Consider the following 27119-nt stretch of genomic DNA (forward strand, 5'->3'; position numbering starts at 1 on the left):
ATGACCCAGGTGTTGGCCCATCTCAAGATATTGTGAGAAATTAAAAATGGACCATAAAGCAGGACTAGAATTCTGAGAGGTTAGAAGGGATGGTAAATTAACTGAAACTGCTGTAGAGCTACAAAGAAGGCTTATTAGAGCAAGCCATTGTTCTGGGTGATATAGGTCCAACAAAACCAGGAAGTTTAAACATTTCTTGCAAACACAGTGATGTATTTCTAACTCTGTGGAATCTAGATCATATGCATTTCTCTGCCTGTGAACCCAGTTCTATTGCTGGATGGGCAGAAGTTCAGATTTGCAATAATGAGATTCAGAGAGGCTTCTTCCCTTATAGGGCATTTGGGGAGCACCAGTATCAAAGCATTCAAGTCTGACATGAAGGAGTCTCTTTTGCAGAGCCTGCTAAGAGGGGGCTGGCCCTGCTAACAGGCAGGGAGATGGTCTCAATGCACTAATGGTTCTTTCCATCTAAGTTTCCTGTGCATGTCACAGCTGTTGGTTTGTGCAGCTGTCTCGATGTGTTTCTCTGCCTGCCCCACATGGTGTACATAAACAGCTTATCATTTTATGAACCAGACCCTAGTGACCATGTCTCTTTGGTCTGCTTTACAAGAAATAAGTAATGCTACTCCAATTTCCCTAAGGATATTTTTGTTAGTAAATACTAAGAACTAAAATACTCATTCATCCTGCCTTCCATGGGCCACTTTTCAAGAGACAGGCCCAAACAGTCAGGCCATGACTCAACTCACTTCAGATGGGATGGGGTGGGGAAGAAGGATAAAAAAGGCCACTTTCTGCAGTTTTCTATTAATTAAAAACAGTATATATCAACTTAAAGAAACAGTTTGTACCATATATGGAGCAAAAGCCTCCCTCGTCCACCACAGTTCTCCTCACCCCTGCAGTCAACCTCCATGAGTACCCCCTCCTCCCGAGCTTTAGATTTTGTATTACCTACACCTGGTTTCATATTTATTCCAGGCACATAGGTTCAGGAATCTCCCCTGAATCCATAGTATTGGAAGGCCCCACTCTCCTATGAACTCCAACAGCCCCGAGACCTTCCCACTTATGGGGATCCTTTGCAGGAAGCCAAAGAGTAACGCATCAGAGTTTCCTTGTCTCACTGTCCCCTTCCAACAGATTTCTCATCAGAAATCTGACGGGGGTGGGGGTGTTATGTGACCTCATGGTGAAGGATCCTTACAGGAGCTCTCTCCCAACCTCCATGTACTATGGGTGTGCCTCTTCCCAGCAGATGGGGATATTCCTTTGGGTCATGGGTGCCTTCAGACAAGCTGAGAAAGCTGCCAACACCTCTTCACTCCAGCTCATTCCTTGTATTCCATTCATCACAACCTCCTCTCACATTCCAAAGATTAATGTAAAACCCTAAGAAAAAGAAATTAGAGACTGGAACCCTGTTTCAGATACCCCCAGAACCCACAAGCCCCAGCATGAAGTAGATTGGAATTGGATCACAAGAGCTTCACCCCATAATTCCCTCCCCCCATTCTGCACACTGAACACATGTGTCCATTTCCCCTCCCCTCCTGTCTGTGCCCTTTGGGTGGACAGACCTCAGTTGCTGAGTGTTGCCTCAGTGTAAAGCAGCATGTGGTGCTTGTGGTGAGGAGAGGAAGCTGGCTGTGAGAGATAAAGGCTGAGGTTAGGAGCAGACTGACTGTTATGCTTCTGGGGATTTGCTGCTCTTTGTATAACCTCTGTGTGGCTGAGTGATACAAATCAGCATTAACTATTCTGATAAAATCCTTCCACCAGGGACAACCAGCAACCGCATCTCCAAATCCTATGTTGGATTAAGTTATTACTGTCCTGACATTCCAGTAAAGCCTCCCAAAGGGGGAAGCATTAATTTTCACAGTGATATTACTGGGAGAGGAAGAAACAGTCTTCATGACTCCTCTGTCTTAGTACTCAAAGATTGATGAGATGAAAGGATTGGGCCAGTAATTCAGAAGTGCTGAAGGAAACAGCAGACTTCTGGGAAATCCCAGGATTGCCTCAGAGAAGAACAGTCACTGAGAGTGTGTATGTGAAAGCACCATTTTCCCTCTCCTTCCCATGAGGGTCAGTGCCACTCACTGTGAAAGAGAAAGGCTCAGAGAACCAGAAGCAACCCTTTTAACTGTCCCTCTGCTGTGCCCCAAGGTGGTCCTTCACCCAAATCAACCAGCAGAGAGAAATGACTAAGTCATGACATTTATTATTTGGGAAAAGATAGTTCTATGTGGGGAGAGGACTGGCACACACTGGAACAAATGCATGACAGAAATGCTTTGGCTACAGGAAGCAGAATTCTCCTGTTTTTCTGCAAACCTTATTGATTTGCCTCCTCAGGGGAAAAAAACCTCAACTTGTCTCCCACCTGCAAATGGGTAAGAAAAGATGGGAGTGAAAATAAGGCTAAGCCTAATAGCACTGACTTCTTTAAGCTCCCCTCTTCTGGGCTGCTTTGGAGCACGCTAGTACCATTTTGTTCCATAGAAGGTGCAGTGGAAGAGGAAGGACTTTCTGAAATAAATAATTTTCTCTTTGAATATCCTACAAAAATCTGCATCCTCTGTGGAAGACAAAGTGGCATAAATGTCAGGGAAATTAGAAACCTTGGACTCTCAAGTTAGGGGTACCGAGAATGGCTTGAACCTGAGGGCTTTGGAGGAAGAGCACCAAAACTTACAAGATCCTTAATCAAAAAGGAGCCTTAACTCGAAGTGGAAATAAATCAAGAAACACTGGAGAACCAGATGAGGGTTTGAATTGGCTTCCTCAGTTAGGGTTATGGAAAAACTTCTTCTTGAATGCCTGAAAACTGATACCACTGAGGAGTCTATTTATGTTCAAGAGACCTATTAGAATCCTATGTATCAGAAAGGGAGCACCATAATTGCATCTAATTATAATCTGTGACAAAAAGAACTTTAAAGATGGCTAAAGCTGCAGGAGACTTCACCTAACAAAGAAACAAAATCCTAATCTGTCCTGATTTGAGTCCCATCACACATGCCTGACATAAGGCATTTGTTCCCTTCAGGACAGAATTTGGTAAAGCAAGAATAGAATTATTTATACTGTGAAAAGCTCTATGTCATTCATAAGAATGAGTCTGCAGCTTTGGGGATGCTAAATTTGCTAAGGCTTTGTTCTAAACAATTCATAAAGTTTATGTCGACTGTAGGCTGCACCAGGGAAAAAATTAAATTATTTTGTTCAGTGGGACAGCTGCAACAATAGTACTGCTGATGTAAACTGTAGCAAGCACCATGCACAGTTCTGAGTAGGTTAGATAGCATGCAGGTAAAGTGTCTGCTACCATGGGAAGCATCAACATCGCTTCTTACACCCTAAATTCCTGATTTTCAGAGATGCTGAATACCAACAACTGTAGCTGAAGTCAATGATAGCAGAAGGTGCTCAGAACCTCTGACAATCAAGCCCTCTCAGAAGAAGAGGGCTGACCTGTTTTCTTTATCCCCTATAGACATTATAGCTTGGTCTACACTAGCAACTTATGTCGGTATAAGTACCACACCCCTGATGAGTGACGGAGTTATACTGATCTAACTCCCAGTGTAGACAGTGGGAGGTGGATTACCTACGCTGACAGGAGGGCTTCTCCTGTCGACATAGCTAGCACCTCTCCCGTCGGTGTAAGCAACATCTTCACTGAAGTGCTTCAGTGGCGCAGCTGCACCGCAGAGGCTTTTAAAGTGTAGACAAGCCATATGAAATAATAGCAGTGTGTCACAAAATCTCTAGCCGCCTCCCTACTCAAACCATGGACAGACTAACTATCCATCCTCTTGAAATGATTGTTTTATTTTTCTCTCATTGTTATCCTAGCTCTAAATCAGGGGTGGGCAAACTACAGCCCGGGGGCTGCACCCGGCCCTTCAGACATTTTATTCCAGCCCTCGAGCTCCTGCCAGGTAGCGGGGTCCGGGGCTTCCTCGCTCTGTGCGTGCCATGGCTCTGCATGGCTCCCGGAAGCAGCGGCATGTCCCCTCTCCAGCTCCTACACATAGGGACAGCCAGGGGGCGCCGCACGCTGCCCCTACCCCAAGCACCACCCCCGCAGCTCCCATTGGCTGGGAACTGAGGCCCATGGGAGCTGCAGGGATGGTGCCTGCGGACAGGGCAGCGCGCAGAGTCAATGGCCACACCGCCGTGTAGGAGCCAGAGGGGGGACATGCTGCTGCTTCCAGGAGCTGCTTGAGGTAAGCGCTGCCCAGAGCCCTGACCCCCTCCAGCACCCCAACCCTCTGCCCCAGCCCTGATCCCCCTCATATCCTCCGAACTCCTCGGTTCCAGCCCGGAGAACCCTCATGTACCCCCAACCCCTCATACCCAGCCCCATCCCAGAGCCTGCATCCCCAGCCAGAGCCCTCACCCCCTCCTGAACCCCAACACCCAATTTCGTGAGCATTCATGGCCCACCATCCAATTTCCATGCCCAGATGTGGCCCTCAGGCCAAAAAGTTTGCCCACCCCTGCTCTAAATAGTACTGTCCTCCAACTGAAATAGGAGAATATTGTTTCTTTGGACCTAAATATGTTTTTTCTTAAGGCAGAATCAATAAACTGACCTAATTTTCTGAAATATCATTGTTATTATGCTAGCCTTTAATTGTAGTTATCAAAATTGGCAAGGCTGTACTTGCTTCTAAAACGGCATGCATGTCTCAAACTTTAGCTGTATTCCACTCTTTTCTGCTTTTTATTGCATTTCCTTTTCTGTATGTCTATCAATAAACACACACACACAAATGACCTCTCTATTACCAAGTGAGTCCTAATATAAAAGAGTTTGAGCTTAGTAGGAATTAAGTGATAAGTGGGAAACGAAAGTAGTGACTACCAGAACTGAATTACAAAACACAGAACAATCAAAATGATTAGCTGAACAGTGATCAGAAGACAACAAATGGAGGTTCAGAGAGGGAGGGGTACAAAATGACTTCCTATTTTCAACTAGAAGCAAATAAACATCTTTGAAGCAAACAATAGAGGGACTATAGAATGGCTTAGCAGAGCTGCAGTAGTGCAAGCGAGCCCCAAGGTTCTGGGTGGGTTTCTAGAGCAGTTTGTTTCTCGCAGCTCAGTCACAGTTGCAAAGTTTCTCACCTTGTACACATGGCAACAAGTTATAGAGCAAATCCAGCTAACCACCTTAGAGCTCCTGATTCTTTCCTGGTTGTTGATTTATATCTTCCCTTCTAGAAATGCAGGTAGCTAGTACTAAAATTAGGCTTTTAAACATTTCAACCAAGGAACTCCTGCTGCCTCATTAGGCCTAATTTCTTGTTTAATAGAAGGCAGAACCTCAGGTGGCTGTTTCCCTCTACAATCCCAGAAAAACTTACTGAGGTTCCTGGCTTCCTCAACAAGGGTTTTAGCCCCCTTTTCCTGGCATGGTATGGAGTTTATCTGCACACATGCCATAAGACCTCCCATGCTTATGGAAGGCGCAACAGTAGACTCCATTCTTACATCCAGCTGAACGACAGTTCCCTCACCTACAATGAGATGATGAACAAACACAAAAGAGTGGCTCTAGACCCAGATTTTGCAGAGGAATATTCTGTCAGCCAACCTCTTGATTTATTTTTTTAGAAGTCTGAAAATGACCAGCAGGCAGTAAACACCAGAAAGGGGCATTAAACCAGCACAAAGAGAAAATAGATGTGTTAGTATTGAAACCAGTCATATTGCTGCTCTTTGAACACACTTGAAATTAAAACTTTTCCATAGTAAGGGAAAAAACCAAACCAAAAGTTATGAGCTTTAGAAAAATTCCAGTGTGTGTACTGTTAAGAGAGTTAACGTAATGAGGGGAGTTACAGGGCAAACTGAAGTCCTGCTGAATGACTGTGCAAAACGGAAATTATCTGTATAAAATGAATTACATTTACTTCAAACAATAACCTGCACTGAAAGGCATCTCAGAACCATTATAAATTTCCCCACACTGCAAGCAATAGTCTAGCTAGAGGACAGGTGCCTAGGCAGAAGACAGAAACAAATTATGAGGTGGTAAAGTGTTGCTGAATTTTCTGTGGTCAAACCCCATTTTCCTGTCTCCATATTATAAGAGCAATGGAAATGAGAAAAAGAGAGGTGACCCAGCATCCAGGGCAGAGAGATCTGAGTATTACACGCATTGCTGTTTACCATGTTCCTTGGTTATGTCCAGGTCAGATTGCTCAAAAGGGATTCTGCACCTAACTTTACTACCCAAGCGAAATCACACCTTCTACCTGGGGATTTTTCTCCCATGTTCTATTTATATTGATCCCAACACTCTAGTTACCTTCCATATAGGATTCTTAGGACTCCAGTAATATGGATTTCTACATCCTTCATTCTCCATTGGTGTTGATGATACCACCATTCTCCTTGTCTCACAGTCTAGATATCTGGGGATCATCTTAACCTCTTCCCTCTCCTACTCCCCATACATCTAGGCCATGTCCAAATCTCACCATTTCTTCCTCCACAACATTTCAAGAATCTGACTTCTTCTCTGTCCTGACAACTAAAACACTTCTTCTTGCCCTGATCATAGTCCACCTTGATTGCTGCAACTTCTTCCACTGAGGCCTTCTCAGTCCTCACATCGCCCCCAGTGCATTCAAAATACAACCACTAAAATAATTTCATTTGCCCACCACTCCACCCCTGTACTGGCACCTCTCTGACCTGCGGATCAAGTTTAAATGGCTTCTGATCATTTCCAAGGTCCACATTCAGCTACCACTCAACCTACATTTTGGATCCCTTTCCCAATCATGTCCCTCCTGTCCCTTTGCTTGTCACGTGATGCCAGCCTTGATAATGTTCTATTCATCTCCTTCATCCATCTCTGACTCCAGGTCTTTTCCCACACCACCCCCTATGGATGGAATGCCCTGCTCAATGTAATTCATTCAGCGAACCCCCTCCTCATGTGTGTCCCTCCTAAAAGACCCACTTCTTCCATATCACATAAAGCAGGAAGTTAATCATTACAATTACAATTATAAAAAACGACAAACAATACCCTCTGTCTTCTTCATTTCTGTCTTTTATACTGTCAGTCCTTCAGACAAGGGGCTGTTTCATTGTTTGTCTTGTACATAACTGAGCACATTGTTAGGATGAAACAAAATAATGGACAATAATAATAGTTTCCAGAATCCTAGTAATATCATCTCAGTATAGGACATTCAAGCAATAATAATACAGAGGAATAACATTTCCTGGCTGTTAGTGACCAGTTAGGTCATGGGCGTGAGAAACTGAAAGCCAGGAATTGCACAGGCATAAAGGGGTCAGCAGATTTCTTGTATCTTTCTTGCTGTAGCCTGCAGAGTGTTCTGTTAACATTTTGCAATAAGCTCAGCGGCTCAGTTTTTTGGGGTGGGTGTATGAACGCACCACTTCCTGTGGTGGCCGTTGTGCTTCCTGTTTTCTCAAGACTGATGGAGACAGGCTGGCGGGGCTGCTGATTTTGAAACAGGGGCAGCTGCATGGTTGTCTTGTGAGAGGTGGGAATGAATCACCACTCCCACCCTTATAAAAATCCCAAATCTTTCCTAAGTTGGAACTCTAACTCTGTAGGGCTTGGGCTACCTGTTTATGCATTAAAGATGGAGGTGGGGAATGCCTGCCCACCTCAGGCATTCAAAAATAATGTGTCAGACCTCAAAAGATCATAAGATTGGTTTAAAAATCATGAGATGTTGTTAAAAATAATTTTGGGTTTCATTTTATTTGTCTTCTGTTTTTTGAGCTCTTAGGGTGCATACGAGTCATGTGTTGAAGTTTTTCTTCACAACCATGAAGGATAGAAACTTTTTTTTAATAAGAAAAACAAATATAACAACTCATGATAAAATAATGAGTGTTGGCAACACTGGATATGGGGGTGGGTGGTTAGTGGAGCAGAAATCCACCCTGATATATTCTCTTGACCACTGATTGGCTTGTCTGCTAAAGAGCACCAGGCTGTTACTATAAGTCTGGATTTAAAAACAACTTTGGTAGAAAGTTCATTGTATTGTGGTGTCCAGCATGAACAGAGCCTAGAAAATGTGCAATGAGATACAGTACACATTTGTCAGTTTGTTGGTGAAAGAGGGGAACTACCCTGTACTCCAATCCACTGGAATTGTCCAGAAAATAAACATTGTTCCGTGGGTGCAAGGATAAAAGATGTGCACTTGTCTTGCTGGCACTCCCTCCAGTGATTATAATTAAAGCTTTAGTCCATATAAGTTATCTTCCTTGTTCCTATATAGTGGACTTCCACAAATTGTATGTATTTGCAAACAATAGGGTTGGCCTGTGAGGGAGGCCCTCAAAACTGAAATGAACATTTGGGTCAACATGAAGGAGGAGAGGGAAGAAACAATTACACTCATACTTTATACCCAGCTCCTGAGACATCCCCATGGCCTTGTCTAGATTAGGATTTGGAAATGTGATGTTAGCTCTTGTTAGCTAACAGGAGCTCCGGCTGAGTTTGTACCAACAGATAAGGTGGGACTAACCTAAACTGCTGCAGCCACACTGCTATTTTCAGGTGCTCACTCAAGCAGAGCTAGTGCATGTATGTCTACATGAGCTGGGAATTACATCTCCCTGCTGCTGTGTAGATATATCCTAACTCAGCCATCTTTGCACATGTTAAAGACTCTTGAAACAAGCTAACATCATATATTTTAATCCTACATTAGACAAGGCCCAGGCTCACAATCAACTCCCCCAGTCTCATACCCAGAGACTATGTCAGTACTGCTGGGCCCACAACCAGATCTAGAAGCACCACTAGGCCTGTGGACCGTTCCAGATCTTAGGAGGCACCATCAGGCACCTCTTGTCTCACTTGTGTTTCTGCTAATATTTTTTTACTGTGTGTGGAAAGCATGTTGCCCAAGCCTATGTTTAAATGAATGCAGCCTCTCCTGCATCCCCCCACCTGCCCCGAGTGCAGACTCTTCTGTGCCAATTCCCTCCCCCTTACTCTGACCCCACCTTCAGTCCATCTAACTGTCCTTCAGTCATTCCCTCCACTTCTTCCCTCTGTACTGCCTCACTCTCCCTCCTCATTCATTTAATACCCCACATCCAGGTCAGTAGCTTTGTCAGCGGGAGAGTGTCTCCCGCCAACAAAACACTGTCCACACCAGCACTTTTTGTCATTAAAACTTGTGTCGGTCCAGGGTGTAGTTTTTTCACTCCTCTGACTGACAAAAGTTTGAATGACAAAAGTGCAGTGTAGACATAGCCCGTCTCTTCCTTTTACCATCCCCCACATTCTCTCTCTCTCTTTCACTGTGTAGTCCGGTCTAGGCTAGGTTTAAGATTGTGTTCTCAAAACACCGCTTAAAACCTAGTGTAGATGCCGTTTAGCACCTTTAAAACCAGATGAATTGACTGGGGTCAATCATAGGTTTCCACTTAGAGTCAACTGATCAACTAACCTGGTTTTTAAAGTATTAAACTGGTCCTAAGTGATGTTTCCAATAGGGTTAGCTACCAAATAATATCTCAAATGATTTTAAATAATTTTTTTTTACTCTAAGCAAGGACTGTGCGCATGAAAGAAAGAGAAGAAAGGGAAGGAGGAACAGGGGAAAAGGGAGTCCCAAATCACTCTGTCTTCTAGTTAGGAGGAGCGGCAATGAAAGGGAGTCATGGGGCTCCTTTCCTTCCCATCCCTTGATGTGCTCCCTCTAGGGGCCAGGCTCGATAGGATAAGAGCCTGCTACTTACATCTACTACTCCTTAGTCCTATGATAGGGTCTCGTGCTTTAGGTGCTGGTGGTCCTATATTCAATCCTGCTTATGATTATGGTGTTCATATGTATGTTGCTCAGGATATGTTTAACATAACAGTTGAATGCTCCTTGTACTTCCCTCTATCAGGGGAAGACACAGAATAGGCATCTGCTTGCACAAAATCAGTCTGAACCATAAGCTACACACCCATTTTCAAAAATGTTCCCAAATACTTGCATGTCAAGTCCTACTCCCTGCACCTCACCTCTCTTATCTCCTGCTCCCCTCTAGCTTTTACTTATAACATCTTTGACTGCAATTAATGTGGCTGAATGTCCATTTGTTTTCTGAACTTGTATCATGGGCCTCTCCTTTTCATGAGGAAGTGAATATGAAAGAGAAGCTTTGGCTTCCTTTCCCTGCACTGCATTTGTTTCACTTTCTCCTCGCCTACTGAGACAACCAGAAGCTGCCTAAACCCAGATGGGGGTCCCTGAGCTCTCACCTTGTGAGATGAAGACTTCAGATCCATGAAGAGAAGTGCAGGAAAGAAGTCTGTTAGATAAAGTTGCAGTGATAGAGTTTCCCATGGAACTTTTGCTTTAACAACAAAGGCTGTATTTGTGAGAAGAGGGTACAAGGCCAGGATGGGCAAGAGATACAGACAAAATGAATTAGGTACACGGGGATTCATTCCCATTTACACTAGGGCCACTTACCACTGTTCATGAGCAGCAAAAAAGGGCTTGACAGGAAATGAAAATCAGTCCCTGTGTGCCTGACTCATTCTGTTTGTGTCTCTTCCCCATCTCAGCTGAGATAGGCACACAGGCACTGATCCCCATTTATGCTCAGAAGCAGAGTAAAGAGGCCTTAGTGTAAATGAGAATCAGACCCACAATTTCCATATTTGGAATAAAACTGAAAGTCAGTGCAGAAGACAAGTTGGATGAAACCAGTGAGAGCTGCCCTGCTTGTGTACACTGTAAAAACGATAATACTGCTTCTTTAAAACAGGTTCCCTCCTTATCTCACTCTCATTCTGACCCTGCTGGCTTCCCTCCTTACCAAAACTGGCACTGGCAGAGGACAAGTAATATGCTGCCAAAATTTTAAAAAGGGGCTCCCACAAAATATTCCCTCTTAGCCTGTGATAAATCACTTGTACCACAGGGTTGTGTGTGCTACAGACATGCATAGTGAGGAACTGGGAAATCTGTTCATTTGCTTTACTACTCAAATGCTTTTTTATAAGCAGAACCAAGATGTGAGGGAGCATAATTCAGCACCAGATTGATGCAAAATGCATTTGTTGGCAATATTTATAAATTTGTACTGAAAAATAAACAGAGGGTATAGGAAAGAAAAATGTTTCACTTGTATAATTAGAAGGTGCTGGATCTGAGGAGAATCTTTCTCAAGAAATATTTTTGAAAATATCTACCATTTGGTGCAACCTAACCCATTACAAAGAAAATACATTTTCTATCCAAAAGTTTTTATGGGCCCCAAGGATAAAACGGTCACTAACCTTTGTAACTGTTGTTCTTCGAGACGTGTTGCTCATATCCATTCCAATTAGGGGTGTGCGCGCTGCGTGCATAGGCGTCAGAAAGTTTTCCCCTAGCAAAACCCATCGGGTCGACTGTGGAGCCCCCTGTAGTGGTGGCTTCATGGTGCTTAATATATACCCCAGCCAACCCGGCGCCTCCCCAGTTCCTTCATGCTGGCTACTCCTATAGAGGGGAAGGAGGGCGGGTTTGGAATGGATATGAGCAACACATCTCAAAGAACAACAGTTACAAAGGTGAGTAACCGTTTTTTCTTCATCAAGTGCTTGCTCATATTGATTCCAATTAGGTGACTCCCAAGCCTTACCTAGGTGGTGGAGTCAGAGTGAAGCAATGTGGACTACGGTACTGTTCTACCAAAAGCTGCTTCATCCCTGGTGTGCCGGACGGTGGCGTAGTGCGAGGCAAAAGTATGCACTGAGGACCAAGTCGCTGCCCTGCATATTTCTTGGATTGGTACCTGGGCCAGGAATGCCAACAACAAGGTCTGGGCCCTCGTGGAGTGAGCGATGAGAGCTGGGGTCAGTACGCCGGCCAGCTCACAGCAAGCGCGGATGGCAGGACATAATCCAGGAGGAGATCCTCTGAGAGGAGACTGGGAGACTCTTCATCCGGTCTGCCACTGCAACGAAAAGCTGGGTTGATTTTCTGAATGACTTAGTGCGCTCGATGTAAAAGGCAAGGGCCCTGCAGACATTGAGGGAATGCAGCCGCTGCACCCGGGGACCAGTGTGAGGTTTAGGGTAGGTAACAGGCAGGAAAATGTCCTGGCTAGCATGGAAGGCCAACACCACCTTGGGAAGAAAGGCCGGGTGAGGTCTGAGCTGTATCTTGTCTTTATGAAAGACCATATAAGGTGGCTCCGAGGTAAGGGCCTTCAGCTCGGAGGTGCGCCTTGCCGATGTGACAGCGACAAGGAAGGCCATCTTCCAGGAGAGATACAGGAGGGAGCATGTGGCCAGCAGCTCGAATGGGGGTACCCATGAGCCTTGAAAGGACCAGGTTAAGATCCCACATGGGGACAGGCTGCCATATTTGGGGGTAGAGGTGGTCCAAGCCCTTGAGGAAGCGAGAAACCATCAGATTGGCGAGGATAGAGTGGCCAGACATGCCCAGGTGGAAAGCTGAGATGGCCGCGAGGTGAACCTTCACGGAGGATGCCGCCAGGCCTTGCTGTTTCAGGTGCAGGAAGTACTCCAAAATGCGGGGCACCGGCGCCTGGAGGGGAGGTGTGAGGCACTGGTCACACCAACACAAAAACCACTTTCACTTCGCCAGGTACATGGCTCAAGTGGAAGGCTTCCTGCTGCCCAGTAGCACTTGTCGTACAGAGTCCGAACACAGAAGCTCTGTAGGGTTTAGCCATGCAACATCCATGCCGTGAGGTGGAGAGACCGCAGGTCGGGATGACAGAGGCGACCATGATCCTCAGTGAGTAGGTCAGGAAGAAGAGGCAACGGGACTGGAACATCCATGGATAGTTCCAACAGTGGAGTGTACCAATGCTGCCTGGGCCATGCCAGAGCCACCAGAATCACCCGTGCCCCATCTCTGCGGATCTTGAGCAGGACCTTGCGCACAAGGGGAAATGGAGGGAAGGCGTAAAACAGGCGACCCATCCAGGGAAGTAGGAACGCGTCTGAGAGGCAGCGACCCTGGAATGAGCAGAATGTTGGGCATTTCTGGTTGCTGTGGGAGGTGATCAGATTGACTTGGGGAAACCCCCACCTTTGGAAGATGGGGTGGACAACATCCGGATGGAAAGACCACTCATGCAAGTGGAAGGACCTGCTGAGGTGGTCCGCCAGCATGTTCTGGACCCCGGGAATGAGGGATGCACAATTGGAGAGATTTTCCCATTTCCACCGTGCGAAGGACCCAGTGGTTCGTGGTTATTTGCAACCAAGCATATTGGAAATAGGATAAGCGATTCAAAAAAAGTAGGGTAGGATCTTGGGGAAGGTCTGTTATGCCATCCTCGGGCGTCCCTTCAAAAGGCCTGCTTGGAGCCTAACGATGGCTTGGTAAGGCCCTGGCCTTGTCCAGATAGTTAGAGGGCTTTCTCCTGCCATTATGCCCCCGCTGTGCATAAATCCTGCCTTGGCCGAGGAGGATATAAGTGCTGCTGTGGCTGCTGAGGTTTGAAGTGTTTCCACTGGGTTGCCGGGGTATACATACCCAGGGACTTCATTGTCACCCTCTAGTCTTTAACGCTGTGCAGCCTAGAGTTGGTCTGTTCCGCGAACAGATCCTCTCCATCTAAGGGGAGGTCCTGCAGCATTTGCTGAACCTCTGGGGGCAGGCCGGAGGCTTGCAGCCAGAAGGTATGCCTCATGGAAATCCCAGAAGACAATGTCTGCGCGGCCAAGTCTGCAGCGTCCAGCAAGGCCTGCAAAGAGGTCCATGCCACTGTTTTGCCCTCGTCAACCAGGGCCCCAACTCTGGGCACAAGCTCCTTAACTTTCAGCATGCAGTTCCAGGAGTTAAAATTGTAATGGCTCAGAGTGCCTGCTGAGACTTTGCTTCCAAATAAATCGAGGTGCTTAGTGTCCTTTGACTTAGGCGCAGGGGCCAGCTGTCGACGTCATTCCTTCTCATTCACAGCCGCAACCATGAGCGAGCAGGGCTGCGGGTGGGTGAACAAGTAGTCATACCCCTTCAAGGGGACAAAGTACTTGCACTCCACTCCCTTGGCTGTAGGGGGAATGGAGGCAGGGGTCTGCCAGATGGTTATGGCATTAGTCTGGATGGTCCTGATAAGAGGCAGGGCCACCCTTTATGGGCCTTCTGAGGTCAAAATGTCCACCACAGGATCCTCTGATTCCACCAACTCCTTGGCCTGCAGGTTCATATTGTGCGCCATCCTGCGCAGGAGGTCCTGGTGGTCACGGAGATCAATCGGAGGTGGCCCAAAGATAGCGGTGCCTTCCACAGCCTCATTGGGGGAGAAGGAAGAGGAGGCCATGGGGGGAAGAGGGTCGTCTTGACCCCCCTGCGGTATGGGGGCCCACTGTCCTGTGTCACCAACTGCAGGGCCCAGCCCGAAATGGGAACAGTGCCTGACACCCCTTCCATACCCCCCAGAGCAGGCTGCCTGGGGGCGGACTCCAGCACTCATGGCTCAGAAGGGGCTGACCGGGAAGCCCCAGATGGTGCACCCTGGGCTTGGTGGTACTCCCACGGGGTCCAGAGTGGCCACTGGGTGGGTCCCTGAGTGGGTACCGGTCCATGCACCTGCCATGACCCTGCCCCCGCATCAAGGTGGCCACAGATGATTTATCAGTATCCAGGGAGAGAATGAGTCTATCAGAGGAAGGGGAAAAACAGTTACTCACCTATGCAGTAACCGTGGACTTGTCTAGATGGAGAGCTAGTGCACAGCAAGCTGGGATGTGAATCTAGAGCACTTTAGCCTGCTGTGCACTATCTGGTTGTGTGGATGTTGCTACTGTACACTAAACGTTCTGTAATGTGCTGTGAAGCAGTAGATCAAAGCACATTATGGAAGTTCTAGTGCAGAGGAACAAGGTCCACACAGCCAGTTAGTGCGCAGCGAGCTAGTCCACTGTAGATTTGCATCCCAGCTTGCTGTGCACTAACTCTCCATTTAGAAAAGTCCTACAATTCTTTAAGATGTTTGGTCTATGTGGATGCCACTCATGGTACGTGCACGGGTTTGGAACCTTTGGTCAGGAGTGTCTGTTGGGGCAGTGCTTGCACCTTGTCTATACTTGCACTCGCTGCCCAAAGAAATCAAAGAGATGTGCAATCCCAGCTGCCACTTAGTTCCAAAAACTGATCCAGAATCCCAGAGGAGAAAGGAACACCAAAGTTGTGCAGAAGGAAAAAAGTTCAAGGGATCTATGTGGACAAAATATCTAACAGAACTAGTTACTGCACGGGTGAGTAACCATTTTCACATCAAGTATTTGTCTATGTGGATCCCAGTCATGGTGACTAGCTAGCAGTTTCTAACCATTAGGAGAGTCAGAGGAATTCTAGCTAAAGAGATTGTAGGAATACTCTACTGCAGGGGTCGGCAACCTTTCAGAAGTGGTGTGCCAAGTCTTCATTTATTCACTGTAAAATAAGGTTTTGTGTGCCAGTAATATGTTTTAATGTTTTTAGAAGGTCTCTCTCTATAAGTCTACATTATATAATTAAACCAGTAGCGTAGCTAGCAGGGTGCAGGGGAAGCAGCCGGCTTCCCCTCAACACGTTTTCCAAAAGCGGTGCCTGCCGAGCCGGCCCTGGGGGCAGCACGGCCGGAGGAGCCATGGGGGTGGGGGGTGGCAGGTGTGGCCGGAGGAGTGAGGTGGCCGGCTCCTCGGCCATCGCGCCCCATGCTCAGAACGGCCCCAACATCACCGCAGCCACCTCCTGCGGTGGCCCAGCCTGGCCCAGCAGCGCCATGGAGCAAGGCTCGGCCAGCGACTCACGAGCCGGAGCAAGGATCCGCCCATGGCACGGGGCTGGGATCGGTCAGGAACAGGCGGCGGTGCAGGACCGAAGGTGAGCAGCGGGGGTCCGGTGCCTTGCACGGGGGGGTCTGGGTGAGGGGCTCCCCAGGGCCGGGCCCACAGGGCAGGGGCATAGGCCGCGCTGTCTGGACGGGGGGCCCTGGCACGGCGCAGGAGCTTGGAGCCCGGGGCTGGGGGGACAGGACCTTGCAGGTGGGTCCGCGCGGCGCAGCCTGGTGGGGGACACCTGCAGAGCGGGCTGGGCACAAGAAACTCTCCCGGGACCACGGGGGCACAGGAGTATCTGCACCCCCAGGAAGCCCACAGGAGTCCTGAGCCAGGTCCCGGGGTTAATCTGGGGGGGAAACGGGAGGAGCCAAGGGGGGCATGGCCAGAGGAGGAGCCAAGGGGGGTGTGGCCAGAGGAGGAGCCAAGGGGGGGCGCCTTTTTTATGTTTGCTCCCCCTACACTTAGAACCTGGCTACGCTACTGAATTAAACTATTGTTGTATGTAAAGTAAATAAGGTTTTTAAAATGTTTAAGAAGCTTCATTTAAAATTAAATTAAAATACAGATCTTATCAGTTTAGCGTGATCCTTGCCCTTGCTTTTCCTTGCTGAGTTTTCCAATGTCCCCAGGCCAGCAGCGGGCTGAGCGGGGCCAGCAGCCGGGACCCTGGCTGGCAAGGGGTCGGCGGACGGAACCTCAGACCGGCAGCAGGCTGAGCGGGGCCAGTGGCCGGGACCCTGGCTGGCAAGGGGCCAATGGACAGAACCCCAGACCGGCAGCAGGCTGAGTGGGGCCGGCAGCCGGGACCCTGGCTGGCGAAGGGCCAGTGGACAGAACCCCAGACCAGCAGTGGGCTGAGCGGGGCCGGTGGCCAGGACCCCGGCTGGCAAGGGGCTGGTGGACAGAACCTCAGACCAGCAGCAGGCTGAGTGGGGCTAGTGGATGGAACCCCAGACCAGCAGCAGGCTGAGTGGGGCTGGGGGCCAGGACCCTGGCTGGCAGGGGGCTGGTGGATGGAACCCCAGGCTAGGGTGAACAGACAGCAAGTGTGAAAAATCGGGACGGGAGTGGGGGGTAATAGGAGTCTATATAAGAAAAAGACCCCAACATTGTGACAGTCCCTATAAAACTGGGACATCTGGTCAACCTACCCCAGGCTGACAGCAGAGTGCCACTGAAAATCAGCTCGCGTGCCACCTTTGGCACATGTGCCACAGGTTGCTGACCCCTGCTCTACTGAATCTGGCATTAGATCTAGCAGACAGGTCAAGGAGTAATGTGGTGTAAATGTGTCCACTGAGCTCCAAGTTGTAGCCCTACAAATATTTATTACAGGGACGTTTCCAATGCATGCTGAGGAGGCAGCCGTAGCCCTGGTGGCATGGGCATTGATTCCTATAGGAAGGATCTTCTAACTGAGAACACTCATGAACACATTGCCTGATCTACTTAAATAACCTCTGGGTGCAGACAGATTGCCCTTGGCATGTATCCCCTTGTGCCAAAAACAGATAGAGTGATTTCCTGAATTGTTTAGTCCTATCCAGAAGGAGAAAGCCCTCATGATATCTAAGGTGAGCAATTTAGCTCCATCTACATTGGAATGAGACAGGAAAAAACAGTTTTATGGACTGGTTGGGATGAAAGTTGGTGGCCACTTTAGTTAAGAATTTTACATAAGGTTTTAACATCATTTTATTCCTATCACACAGGGAGGGTCTGCCACTAGAGCTTCTATTTCACTGACTCTCTTTGCCGAGGTGATAGCCACAAGAAATGCAATTTTAAGGGAAAGGTGGCATAGCAAATAGTCTTTCACAGGTGTGAATTGATGATCCATCAGGTCATTCAGAACTATATTAAGGTCTCTAATAGGAAGGAAACCACGAGCCAGCCCTTTGAAGAATTTGCTCACTGTAGGATATAAGCTGGCAATGGGAGAATAAGATTGGTATCACAGCTAAGTGAACTCTAACAGAGCTGATGGTACGACCCAACTGTTTCAGGTTAAGGATGTCCAAGATCTTAGAAACTGGAGCCTGTGTGGGGCTAAATCTTGCTGTGAAACCCATACAGAAAACAATGGCTTCCTGCTCTGTGCTATGATGGTTGGTACATCCCTGGGCCACAGAGCGGCTTATGTCAATGATGCTCAGCCAGCCAACATTCAAGCTGTCAGGTGCAGTGATCTGGCATTGAGGTGAAGGGTCTTGTTCTTGGTTCTATGAAATCAGATCCAGAATGTCTGGTAGTGGTTGAACATGCACGGTAGAAAGTCTGTCAGCCAGAACCGTCTCAGCCAGTATAGTGCTGAGAATAATACAACACTGAATCTTGCCTGACCATTCTGGTGACCCTTTAGATCAAAGCATATCTGTCGGGCCCTACCAAATTCACAGTCCATTTTGGTCAATTTCATGGCCATAGGATTTTTAAAATCACAGATTTCATTATTTCAGCTATTTAAATCTGAAACTTCATGGTGTTGTAATTTTAGGGGTTCCATCCCAAAAAGGAGCTGTGTGTGTGTGTGGGGTCACAAGGTTATTATAGGGGGGTTTTGAGGTACTGCTACCCATACTTCTGCACTGCTGCTGGCAGTGGCACTGCCTTCAGCACTGGACAACTGGAGAGCAGCGGCTGCTGGCCGGGAGCCTAATTCTGAAGGCAGAGCCACCGCCAGCACCAGTGCAGAAGTAAAGGGTGGCATGGTATGGTTGCCACCCTTACTTCTGCGCTGCTGACTGCAGAGCTGGGCCCTCAGTCAGCAGCCACCACTCTCTGGCCACCCAGGTCTAAAGGCAGCAGCACAGACGTAAAGGGTGGCATGGTATGGTATTGCGACCCTTACTTCTGTGCTCCTGCTGGCAGGGTGTTGCCTTCAGAACTAGGCGCCTGGCCAACAACTGCTGCTCTCCATCCACCCAGGTCTAAAGGCAGCAGCACAGAAGTAAGGGTGGCAATACCACAACCCCCCTAAAATACCTTGTGACCCCTCTGCAACTCCCTTTTGGGTCAGGACCCCCAATTTGAGAAACACTGGTTTCCCCCATGAAATCTATATAGTATAGGGTAAAAACACACAAAAGACCAAATTTCACAGTGGGACACCAGATTTCACAGTCCGTGACACATTTTTCATGGGCATGAATTTGGTAGGGTCCTTCATATAGGACATCTTCTGTCCATGATAGTTGAAAGGTATCTGGGAGAGATCTCAGGCTTGTGCCCCTGGAGCAGAACAGTGGGCATTTGCTGTTGCTGTTTGTTGCAAACAGGTCTATTTGTAGACACGCTCATCTCTGGAAGAGAAGTTTCAGAACAGTCTTTGAATCCATGCTGAATATCTCCTGCTGACTAAGTCCATTAAGTCACTGCTTACTCCAGAAAGTGAAGGATTGTTGGCATTACTTGGTGCAGTATGAGCCAGACCCAGAACCTGATTGTTCTTGACATGGATTGAAAGAGTATGCCCCAGCTTGTCTGTTAATATAGTATATTGCTGTGGTATAGTCTGTCAGGATCTGGGGAGTAGCATCCTGAGAAGAGAGAGAAATGCTTTGCAGCCTTGACATATCCCTCTGATCTCTAAAATGTTTATGTGCAGACTGGACTCCTGCGCGACCCAAAGGTCTGTAGTCTGCAAGTGACTGAGGTAGCTCCCCATCCTAGGATGGAAGCATCTGCCATTAGTGTCACTGAAGGAGAGTGGATATGTAATGGTACATCTCTGCAGACCGTAAGTGGATCTGTTCACCAGTAAAGGGAAGACAGCAGTTAGAGGAAGAATGACCCTGAGTTCCATAGGATGTATTTTGGGTTCATATACTGGCCCCAACCACCCTTGCAGAGGGTGCAGGTGAAGTGTGCAAAGTGGCATAATGTATATGCATGAAAACATGTAGCCCAATAGTCTCAGACAAGTCCTTTCTGTTATAATGAGATGTTTGTGCAGAGAGGATATTTATTATGTGTGTGGTTTAGTGTGGCCCCCATAAATTCCAGTGATTTACAATTAGGCTTGACTTGGCATAATTTACTTTCAGACCATGGGATTGAAACAGGTTGAGTATAATGTTCTGTGCATTGGAAATACCCTGGGGAAAGTCCCTTTGACAAGCTAGGCATCCTGATATGGATATATATGAATGCCTTGGCATCTGAGGTGGGCTGCCACTACTGCAAGCCATTTTGTGAAGACTCACCAGGTATGTATATATGGTAAAACAAAAACTAGCAGCAATGAGCCTGGGTCTACAGACTTGGGCTCATGGGGCTTGCACTATGGCACTAATAATAGCCATGTAGACATTCTGGCTTGGGCTGGAGCGCAGGGTCTGAAGCCTGGGGAGTGGAGTGGGTTTCAAGAGTCCAAACTCCAGCCTGAGCGCTACACTGCTATTTTTAGAACGGTAGCACAAGCCCAAGTCTGTAGACCTGGTTCTGAGACTCACTGCAATGTTTGTTTGTTTTTGCCATGCAGACTGTCACGACTGGGGCCTGGGCAGTCTGACCTAGTGGTTGGTGCCGGAGTTAGGAGTCAGACGAGCTCAAATACCAGGAAATCAGTGTCGAAGGCAAGCCAGAGGGCAACTCCAAGAGTCAAGTGTCAGGCAGGGTCAGGTTACTAGAACAGGAGCAGGTAAGCAGGAAGAACCCAGTTGTATGGACAACTTCTTGGTTAAACCTCTGCTTGGGTTAAATAAGAGCTGGGAATCAATCAGGGCCCCCAGAGTTCCACCAATCAGATTCCTGGGCTGGAGTCTTTGTCAGAGTTCAGCTTCTACTCTGGCAACTGATTAGCAGGTGGCAGGTTGGAACTGTCTAGTTCCTAAGACCCCTGTGGACCAGAATTCAAGAGCTGTGGTTGCTGATATCACCCCTTCCCTACAGGGCATCCCCAGGACTTTTTGTGGAGATGCTTATGGAATGCTTGCCCAAGTGCAGGACCGTGTACATTTTCCGCAGGATCCCAGGTGCGTTGCTCAAGACCATACCAGATCCCAGTCATTGGATACCAGAGCCTGCCATGATGATGATTAGAGTCCAGGATTTTGTGAATCACATATTCCTCATGGTGTTTTACCTGTATTGGTGTAGGAGGTGGCTGGGTCTTGTGAGGGAAAGGGTTTTCTATGTAGGGTTTCAAAAGAGACACAAGGTGGGTAAGATATCTTTTATTGGACCAACATTTACATGAAACACTGGATGAATCTTCAGAGAGCGCAGGGCCGGCCCACAACATTTTGGCACCTGAGGTGGGGAGCGCAAATGATGCCCCCATGCCCCCTCGCTTGGGCCAAAACTTTGAAAGGTCTCAATTCTGCCTTCTTCCTGTTCTACTTGTCTCATGGTACTGCTCTGCTATCTACCCCAATAAAGGAGAACTAACAACTTAAAATGCCTTGTTCAAAAATTTTAAGTAACACTTAACTTTCAAACGCCTAAACAGCAAATGTAACTTTTCTTGTCTGCATAGTAAACACTGGCATTTTTATCTGTTTGAATAATCAAAGTGGTGCTTTCCATGCCTTCTTGATTGCAAAGATTTGAACTGCTTCCTGCTGAAAGTCCACAGTCTGGGCCAGCTCATGCTCTATTGATATGATTGCAAGGCTGACCAGCCTCTCCTGTGTCATTGTGGAGCGTAGATGTGTTTTTATTAACTTTAGCTTGGAAAAGCTGTGTTCTCCACTGGCAATTGTTACAGGAAGTGTTAGAAGTATGCACAGAGCAACAAAAGCATTTGGAAACAAGGTAGTCATCTTATTTGTGCACATATATTCCAGAACAGCCATTGGAGTTGATCCTGCTGAAATGTATCTTGAAAGGGCTTTCCGTTCATCACTTAAATCACTTGCATCAATATCACACGTGTGTCAACACTGTCACTAGTGCCCTGCATTGCTGGTATAGGTCTTCTTCAGGTATAGTGAACAGTTTTGGATTATCATACAACATCCCAAATATACTGCTGTGTTCCTTGAGCTGCATGAAACGTTCTTCAACTGATTGTATTGCACAATCTAGCACCTGGTTAAAGAATTCAACTTTGAATTGTTGTTTGGGATTCTCCCAGGCCTCGTAGTCAAAATGTCGTCTTCTTCTGTGACTCTTGTATTCCTGAATGGGTGGGAAAATAGCTTCAGTGTGAAGTTCCTCTGCTAACTTCTGTGCACTCTTCAGAGCATTTTGAAATCCCTCATCTGACTGGTAAGACTGTAGGTATGACTTTGCTTTGTCCAGTTGTTCCATTGCTCCAGATATATCAAGGTCAACACCTTGGAGTGTCTTGCTTACATTTATTTCAAACAGTATGTCATGCCAGAACACTAAGCCACACAGAAATTTGAAGTTATGTATGTTTCTGGTGATTCCATTTCCCTCTGCCACTGTTCTCCCACGAACAGTTCCTGTCATTAGCATTATCCTCCAGAATGGCAACTATGGCATCATCTATCTTCCCAATTTGGTGTTTGATAGGCTTTATCGTCTCCACTCGACTTTCCCATCATGTGGAACTCAGTGGTTTCAGTGTCAGAGAGGATGTTCCCAGATGTTGCTTCAAAATTTGCTATCGATGAGTTGATGCAGCGAAAAATACATAGATGCTTTGAATTACATTAAAAAATTCAGCAGCCCCACTAGAAGCTGATGCTGCATCACTGACCACCAAGTTCAATGGATGAGAACTGCATGGAACAAAAAAAGCTTGAGGGTTTAACTCTCAGATCCGTGTCTGCACTCCTCTGTTCTTCCCTCTCTCATGTTGGCACCACTATTGTAGCCCTGACCTCTCATGTCGGCTATCACAGTTCCTGTATCTTCCAGCTTTTTAAGGAGCACATTTGTCATACCAGCTCCTGTAGTATCATCAGTGTCAATAAATTCTAGAAAATGCTCTGACAGTCACCATTGCAGGGACAGTTTCACTACGTTCTGTTGTTGTTACAAAACGCACCATTAAAGTCATTTGTTCCATATGGCTGATATTAGGTGTGCAGTCCAGAATAACAGAGTAATATCTTGCTGACTTCAGATCTGCCACAATCTTCTGTTTGACTTTTGTTGCCAGTGACTGTATGACCTCATTTTGAATTGTTTTTCCAAGGTATTGGTTTGTGTACATTTCTTGGGTGGTGACTCTTCTTAGATACTCATGGAGTACAGCATCAAACTCAGCCATCAGCTCCACAATTTTAAGGAAGTTTCCACTGTTTCGCACATACAGCTGATCTGAAGTGCCACGGAGTGCTAGGTTTTGGGTAGCAAGCATTCTCACAATGGCAATGAGCTTTTTCAGAATATTTTGCCAGTAAAGAGACTCTGATGCAATCTTCTCTTGATGCTGATCATCTATGGTGGCCTTTAACCTTAGTCTCATCTCAAGCTCTTTCCACCTATGGAATGCTGTCTGGTGATTTGATGCCTTCTCATGGCATGCCAGATTTCTAGACAGATTTTTCCAGTAGAACCCAATGTGGCTGAAACATTAGACTGGAAGAGTTTGCAACAAAACCAGTATGCAGCATTCTGGGTTTTTGAGTACATAAGCCATGGCCTCTCCACTTTGTCACCAGTTGGGATTTCATGCCAGTAATGTGTTGGATGGAAACTTCTATTTTCACTGTCTTTGGGGAACATGAAGTTTTTCACTTGCTGTGGCCCATGCAGTACAAGGAAGTCCCTCAGGCTACTGCTCAAGTGGGTCCATAGTCCTGGATCATCTAGACTTAAGGAACTAAACTCAGCAGCAGCTGTTTCTTGTGCCTCCACCACACTCTTCTTTGATCTACACTCTTCTTCAGGAATGTGCATAGTTACATCCATTTGAGATGGAGATATGGATGCTGCAGTAGCTGCCAGGTCACCTGCACTCTGACTAATTGGAATATCAGGCATCTCCTCACCATTCACGTCTCACTGGGGCCGGTAGGCTCGCAGTGAACATTTGTGTCTATATATCTCAGGAGAGCTCCTTCCTGCTTAGATAGAAAAGCTTCCTTTGCTTTCTTTCTTTTTCTGAATGCTGCCCCAGAGGGGCATTTTCTTCTTTCACTCATGACTACTGTTCTGTGCCAGCTATAGTGGCTCTCAACACTCAATTGAAGGGGACAGATAAGCAGGTTGGTAGCAGGGCCTGAGTGAAGGAAGATATCAGCATCTTAAGGACCTAACTGGCTCCTACTACTTCAGTTGACTGCCTGTTCTCCTCAAGTGGGTTCAGGGAAGCAGCAGGAAACAGGAAGCTCCCTGAGAAGCTGGTGTTAATCAGTCCATGCTCCTGGGGGTGCTAGAGAGGTACATAAGAGGCTCCTCCTCCTCTCTCTCCCTGCAGCTCCTACGGCTTTCTGTTATTTCCTCTCACCTTTTCTCCAGCCTGCCTGTTATGTCTCTTGAGCCCTCCTTCCTCCAGCACAGCATTCCACCATCTCTGTGCATCTAGATCAGAGAGAATACACGAGCAGCAGACACAATTTTCTACACTCTGGGTCCTAGTGGCGCCCTCCCACAGTCTGGCACCTGAGGCGGCTGCCTCAGTTCGCCTCATGGTAAGGCCAGCCCTGAGAGAGCAGGGTAGTTGGAGTTCAAAAGTGACTGGGTTAACCTGTTGCAAGATCTTAAAAGGGCCAAGGAACTGAAAGTTCAACTTGTGGGCAGGTTTGTCTGTGCAGAGATGCTCTGTGGAGAGCCAAACTTTTGTGCCAGCACATCGGGGCCCTGCTATCAATTCTGGTCCATATACTGCTTATAGTCTGCTCTTGTCTTTTCCAGGTGCTTCTTCACTTCTTCCTGAGCCCAAAATAAACAGATCTACCAAAGGCCACATCAAAAGAAAAGGAGCCAGAAAAATGGAACCTTCTTGGCAGGAAGGCTTACTCCTCAGCCATGCTCCAGATGCACACTGCCAACTACTGGCCCCGTTGGCAAATATGGCTTTCTGATATTTAACAGTGTCCCCATTATTGGAAAAATTGCCTCAGGATGCCAGGTTGGGTCTGAATAAAAATATTTGAAGCCCTGCTATGACATTTGACACCTCCTATCAGCCTCTTTGGAGACTGAGGGGATGGATGCTGCAAAGAGACAGAGTTTTTGCTAGTTCTAAGATACTTTTATTAACAGGCCTGGCTTTTCTGCACCATTGCTTGGGTTGCAGGATGTCAAACCACCTATAAGTTTTGTCCTGGACTAGGTGAAGCTCTATATCCAGAGTTTCAGCACTTCTACCAAGCAGATCCTAAAACAACTTGAAATAATCTGGAACAAATACTGGGTCAGGGGTGATAGTCTCATCCAGAGAGGATGACAAGTATGGAGGAGCTAATGGATGGTTTGAATTTGCCTCTGGTTCCTCCTGATTTTCCTCTTCTTGTGCCTCATGCTGTTCATACCTAGTCAGTGTGTTAGTTGGCGGCCATGGATCAGCGTTTATGTCGCACTCCCTATCAGTACCCAGCCCAAGCTGGGGAAGCTAATGATCCAACCAGTAGACCAAATTTGGTGATGAATCCTGGTCATGTGCCATCTGAGGCATGTTGGACATACGCTAAGAAGAAGTGTGTTTGTTGATGTCACTGGTGAAGGGGATATTTGTTTCCTTTAAGTAGCAGCTCCTATTAGTTTTTGTAGAGGATCTCCACACTGACAGCAGGTCCACAATCTTATTCCAGAGGGGCAAGATCGATGAGAAAGAGGATCCCAGGATGGAGGGCTCCAAGGATGTGTGTCTTTGTCATAAACTGGTGGACGACTGGAAAGAAGAGGAACAACGGAGTGGCTGTTAGACTCCATCTGAGATGGCCATGAGGGAAACCCTGGTTCTCTTGGCCTGACTGCATTCTAGAAAGGCATATAGAATGTGGTGCTTAGGGTGCTTCCCTGATGGATTCTGAAAATGTTTCTGAGGAAGAATAACTGATCAGTGGAGGTGCCAATCTCCCTGCTGTCCAAGGAATAATGGCACATCCCTACTTCACAGGGGTCTTGTGTGGGTAAATGCATTAAAAACTGAAACACTTTGAGATCTACACATGAAAAGCACTATATAAGAGCTTGTTATTGTTTTATTATTATTGTGGAATGGATATCATTTCAGTCTAGCCCTGCAGGCAGGCTCAGTGCTGATATAGTGCAGAAAGGACACAGTACTGGAGATTCTAGTGCCAAAGCCAAGATTTGAGACTACAGTGCCAATGGTACTGGTTGCTATTTATTCAGTATAAAAGGCTCTGGTACTGGGGCCGAAGATATCTTAGTATGCATGGAGGTCCCAGACACTAAAGACTAATCGTACCAAAGGCTTTCGTGTCAAAGCAGTCAGTAATGAGGGGAGAAGTACCGGGGTTGCAAGGATTTTGTGCTTGGACAACCTTTTGCAACTGGGTTCAGCATCCCAGCTCCTAGGGGACTCATGTTTCAGGGGGGAGCCGTGTTAGTCTGTATCCACAAAAACAACAAGGAAACAAGGAGTCTGGTGGCACCTTAAAGACTAACAGATTTATTTGGGCATAAGCTTTCGAGGGTAAAAAAACCTCACTTCTTCAGATGCATGCCTCCTGTTCTTTTTTCCTCACAGGTTCAGAGGAGGAGGGACCAGTGTTCTGGCCTATTACTCAGTACTGGAGGTTTATGGGCACAAGAGGTTGAGATAGGTGGAGTAGTTACTGATCGTGGCCTTGGGGGGGCACAAGCTACTGTTGGCGGCAATGGAACCCCTGTCTTCAGTACTAGTGGCACTGGATCGTGGGGTTGAATATCAGCTCACTGGAGCACTAGGAGATTGTGACCCCCTTAACAAAGTGTGTGTGAGTGGGGGTTGTTTTTGTTTTTTTTGCTCTGGAATCCCCTTGTTCAGGGTCTGAACCAGTCACTTTAGATTGCTCAAGAAAAAAGAGCTTAAGATTGCTTTGCTGAGACTTACAAGTCCTGGTGACTTTACTGATGGAAAATCTCTCAGGGCTGTGTTTTCCCCACCAAGGCAGAAGAGGCATCATGTGTGGCTATTTGATACGGACACAGGTAGCACAGCACCTGAAGTCTGATACCTTAGGATCAGTGATATAGTGGGAAGATGTTTTTATGCCAGAGGCCTTACAGAATAAACAATAATATTTTATATTTTTGCCAATTGTCAAAAAATGATATTAATAAAATCCTAACTGACTTACACCAAACTAGAGAATAAACTAGCCTAGGGAGGTTGCGGAATCTTCATTATTGGAGATTTTTAAGAGCAGCTTAGACACACCCCTGTCAATGATGGTCTAGATAATACTTAGTCCTGCCA

At 46.9% G+C, this 27119-nt stretch overlaps 1 protein-coding gene and 1 long non-coding RNA gene across 2 annotated transcripts in view; one reads left to right on the top strand and one right to left on the bottom strand.

Moving 5' to 3' along the window:
• SLC39A13 (solute carrier family 39 member 13) overlaps window positions 1-7133 on the bottom strand; it is a 56939-nt gene extending 49806 nt beyond the window's left edge. The window contains exon 1 of the mRNA XM_039538343.1: window positions 7067-7133. The gene's annotated coding sequence lies outside the window, so the exon portion shown is untranslated. The remainder of the gene's footprint in view (window positions 1-7066) is intronic.
• LOC120405093 overlaps window positions 1-25257 on the top strand; it is a 40241-nt gene extending 14984 nt beyond the window's left edge. The window contains exon 3 of the long non-coding RNA XR_005598355.1: window positions 24605-25257. This is a non-coding gene — a long non-coding RNA (uncharacterized LOC120405093). The remainder of the gene's footprint in view (window positions 1-24604) is intronic.
• Window positions 25258-27119: the final 1862 nt, after the last annotated feature.

The sequence above is a fragment of the Mauremys reevesii genome, linkage group 4 (assembly GCF_016161935.1).
Source record: "Mauremys reevesii isolate NIE-2019 linkage group 4, ASM1616193v1, whole genome shotgun sequence".
NCBI lineage: Eukaryota > Metazoa > Chordata > Testudines > Geoemydidae > Mauremys > Mauremys reevesii.